This window comes from Nicotiana sylvestris, chromosome 4 (assembly GCF_000393655.2).
Source record: "Nicotiana sylvestris chromosome 4, ASM39365v2, whole genome shotgun sequence".
NCBI lineage: Eukaryota > Viridiplantae > Streptophyta > Magnoliopsida > Solanales > Solanaceae > Nicotiana > Nicotiana sylvestris.
The window spans coordinates 56,748,321-56,753,054 of NC_091060.1; the positions used below are offsets into that span (position 1 = coordinate 56,748,321).

At 39.2% G+C, this 4,734-nt stretch overlaps 1 non-coding gene across 1 annotated transcript; it reads left to right on the forward strand.

Annotated features, from left to right (window-relative positions):
* Positions 1-1,161: 1,161 nt before the first annotated feature.
* On the forward strand, positions 1,162-1,268 carry LOC138890954 (small nucleolar RNA R71). The gene has a single exon (XR_011407316.1). It is a non-coding gene; the product is annotated as a small nucleolar RNA R71 (small nucleolar RNA).
* The last annotated feature ends 3,466 nt before the right edge of the window (positions 1,269-4,734 follow it).

A 4,734-nucleotide genomic window follows, 5' to 3' on the forward strand; every position in this document is an offset into this window, starting at 1 on the left:
CTCTGAGAATTTCTTGTACTGCTCATCTTTCTGATACTTGGCCAATCTCTGTGGGAATGGTGCTGGAGGTTATTTCTTCCCTGTGATTTGATTTTTTTCTTGTTCAGGTACTGCTTCTACTGTTGGTTCCAGTGCAACCTCATTCTCTTTCATAACCTCTTCTTCTTTGTTGGTGTTCTCTTGCGCATGTTGTGCCGTCACCTTTTAACCCTGTTGAATCATCTATCTCAATGGGTACTATCACCAATGTCTCAGTCGGTCTACTTTTGTAAGCAATTTCTTGCTCCAGATCTAAGTATCTACCATTTCGGAGACTCACTGCCATCAGCTGCTTCAGACCCTGCTCTTTTGGATTAATTTGGGTGTCTGCAGGTAACATCCAGTGGGGACGATTATTTAGGGCCATAGAAATCTGTCCTAATTGAATCTCAATATTCTTTATCGCTGATTCGTGTGAGTCTACTCTGTCTGTTAGTTTTCCAGTGGACCCAATCACTTGTTGCATCATTCCCTCAAGTTTAGCAAACCCATCTTCGTGTCTCACAGTTTGTTGCTGTTGAGGTTGTTAATAAGCCTGTTATTGATTTTGCTGGTTGTAACCCTGTTGCCTTTGGTAAGGCACCACTTGACCCTGTGGTCGCATAGCCCCAAGGTTATTGTTGTTGTTGTACTGATGCTAAGCTGGTCTATATTGTTGACTCCTGACCCTAATTCTGACCACCTGGTCTCTGTCCCCCATAGTTGGCCACATAAATCATGTTCTCCTAATATTGTTGGTTATCACCTTTAGCACCCCACCAGTAGACATATGGTTGATTAATGCATGATGTACATAAACCTCCATTAGTTGCATCAACTATGTGTACCTACTACATCTAGCCTGATTCATCAACCTTTTTGGTGAGGATGCTCATTTGTGTCAGTAGAGTGGCCATATTTTCAGCTATGGAGTTAGTCGGGTCTAAAGCCACTGAGTGAACCACATGAGTGATTGGAGCGTTTTTTGTCATCCTTCCTGAGTTCTGTTCCATCTTGTCCAGTAGGATCTTGCTTTCTCTGAATATTTTGCTAAAAAATGCTCCACCTGCTGAAGCATCAACATTAGCTTTAAAGCTATCTGCTAAACCTATGTAAAACCTCTACCCCAATATTTGCTCTGAAATACCATGATATGGACATGTAACCAGCATACCCTTGAACCTCTCTCACGTTTCTTGTAATGTCTCTGTTGGTTTCTGTCTGAAGCTCAATATCTCATCAATTTGTTGAGCAGTCTTGTTGGGTGGGTAAAATTTGTTCATAAATTGCTTGACTAATTCCTCCCAAGTAGTGATGGAGTTTATGGGGAGTGAATTAAACCAAGTCTGAGCCGCTCCCGTCACTGAGAATGGGAAAAAACAACAGTTGTATTGCTTCCGGTGTCACGTTATGTTGCCTCTGTGTGGCACAGATTGACAGGAAATTCTTTAGATGCTGTTGAGGATCTTCAACGTATGACCCAGAGAATAGTCCCTTGTTCTGCAACAAGTATAGCATGTTATTTGTGATTTGGAATTATTTTACTTGTATCTGAGGGACTACAATTGCAGTTGCTAAGTTGTCAGCAGTGGGTTGCGACCAATCATACAGTGCTGCTTCTGGCACAAGAGGTACCACACCCTGATTGTTTGGGTCATTTACGTTGTTTCTGTTGTTTAGATAGCCGTCTTCCATGTCCGGTTCGCTTTGTTCTAGTGAGTTTTGTTGTGGTTTACCTTTCTTGTTTGCACAATTCAATGCCTTGATAACTTTCTTAGGATCTAATAATGCTTCAAACAATTCATCAGTTCTTGAGGAGTTTCTAGGCATGCACCTGTAACAACCAAGACTACAAACGTTAGAATTTTAATGATAAGTTTAAATTGAAGAAAATTAACTTAAGTAAGAATTTTTGCACTTCTTTTTAACTGTAATTAATAACACCGTTAATTCCTCGGCAACGATGCCAAAATTTGATCACGCCCAACTATGCCTTATAAAAAGGGCAAAGCGGTCGCAGCAAATATATTCCGGTTAACAAGTCCGGAGTTGAATCCCACAGGGAATTAACCTATCAATCACAACTATTGGACGTACACAAATTCACGTATTCAATCTTTGTAGATATTTAAGTAATAGATTGGATGTTTACTAACTAAATATTACGTAATAACAATGCAATAATTAAGATTTAACTATGAAGGGGTTGTAAACAAGAATTGGAATGATCAAAGGTTCTGATTTCCCCTCTTGTCGGAATCCATTCCGCTATGTTTGCTATAAATTTGCCTAAGTCTTCTCTATCGATCATGAGCACTCTGACCATCGTAACTCTCTCCCACGTAATTACAACAATATACTAGACATATTTTCCCGAACTATGCTAGCTATCCTTAATTACAGCTCACTTAGATCGCACCCAAGATTTCGTTATCCCTAATCCCACTTTTAAACCCTTCGTATTGATCCCTCATATACGTTAGGAGTTGTGTTGTTCAACAACTACCTAAATATGCACTCTCTCTTGAGTAATACATACTAAATAGGGATAGTCGATTGAGGGTCCTTCAATCAACAACAATCACAATATAGTTGAACAAATAGAGAAAATACTATGACAAATCTATATTAACATAACAAGAAATTCATCCTCCTAGAGGTTCCATCAAAACCCTAGATTAGGAGTTTAGATATGCATAATCGTTTTCACAATCATAACAATAGAATTCATCATCAATGATAGAAACAAGAGGAAGAAAGGTAAAAACTCTATGCCGAATCTTCTGCCTTGCTTCTTGGATGCTCTTACCTTCAAAATCATACCATCTTTTTGGGCGAGCTGGGTTTCTTATAGGTCAAGGAGGTCACCTCTGGAATTACAAATTTGCCCATGAAATAAAATCTTCGGAGAGCCGTGCGCGGCCGCAGATAGACCGCAGATGAATCGTGCATATTGACTCTCTTTTTGCTTGACGAGCGCGGCCTATGCGTGGCCGCGGATGGCCCGTGCACCTGGAGTTTAGTTCTGTCTTTCATTTTTTTCCTTCTTCTTTTCTGCGCTCACCTCTAATTGGCCTTCATTGCTCCATATTAACTCCAAAATACTCCTTAATGTCCTCAAAGCCCGGGATTGCTCCTACAAAGCATAAAGTTCTTGATTAGAGCAATTTGTTATCATTTAACATTTAATTATCAATAGAGTGCAGCTAATTTAGAGCGTCAATGGTCGCTAAACTACATAATTCTCGCCTACTATCAACACCCACACTTAAACCATTGCTCTTCCCCGAGAAATCAACCACACTCTACAGAGGCTTAACTTCACTGGCCGACTTCCCTAACTCGTCACACCAAGAACATTTCACAAAGATTGAGCCCAGTAGTGTAACATCTTTGCTTCAAGAGTTGACTCTCACATGCCACACAATATTCCTAACTTACTCACTTACTCTAACGCGGAGGTTAAGACTCACCTTTCCTTCATGAATCAAGTGCCCTCACATAACAAACGAGAGTAGTTCTCCACACAATAAAAGTAAGAACAATTAGGAAATCAAGATAGAAAGAATTCACTCACTCTCAGAAAGAACATTCATATGCCACAAAAAATGTACCATAGTCTTGCCCGTAGTGTACTACTCTACTAATCAAGCTCATTCAGTCTAGGATCAAGTAGGACTTTATTTGGTTGTAATGTAGGCTGCGGGGTAGGTAGGATACATTTAGATATAAGAGTGACTACACCTCCCTAAGCACTTTAATACCCTACTTAGGTCAAACCAAACTCCACCTTTTCATCAATGTGTATTGCCCCATACTTCTTTAAGCACACTTACATCAAGAACCACCACTTATCTATATATTTTTCCCTCAACAATGCAACTATTCTTTCCTTTCTTTTCTATTCTTTCTTTTTTCAAGTGGCTCTTACTTATTCAAACCAGTGCACCTTTCTCTTTATCTCATTAGTTCCACTCAAAAGCCAAACCAACCACCCCATACTTTAACTTTTACAAGGTTCATAACAATTCAAATGCTCATGAGAGATTAAAAGGTTAAAATAGATGGTTAATTCAAACAAATGAGTAAGGCTTGTAATGTGATTGCCAAAAAAACAGGATTACAGGCTCAAAGGGGTTAACTACGATATATAACAATTAGACGGGTAAAATATACATATATGGCTCAACAAAGAAACGTCTATATCATTTCCACGACTGAACAAAATTACTATTTCGCTTTGCAAGTACACGGGGCAAGTTCTAGGTATCAAATGCAGTACACAGAATACAACAATCCTCCCACACACATGGCACATGACTCACTCCAGATTGGAGCATCTAAACACTTTAGTCAGGGTACTTAAGCGAAATGAAGAACATACAATTTAAGGCACTCTAATAAGAATCAACAATTGAGCCTAAGCGTCACACTAAAGTACCACTGTATTCAAGGCATAACGACGTTAAGAGATCCTCCTTCCATATCAACCCATAACCCACAAGTACCTAACTAAAATTTAAAAACTAACTATACTCGGTTCAAACAAAACCCTTGGAAAAGAACCGCGGTCCAAAGAAAAACCAAAGGGTAATTGATACACTACCAACAAAAGAGAATTTTTTTATCGACTTAGACCCTCAAGAAACTCGTCAAGTGATATCCGTCGTCGGGACAAGTCAAAAATTTGTATTTTTTTTACTATTGCACACATTC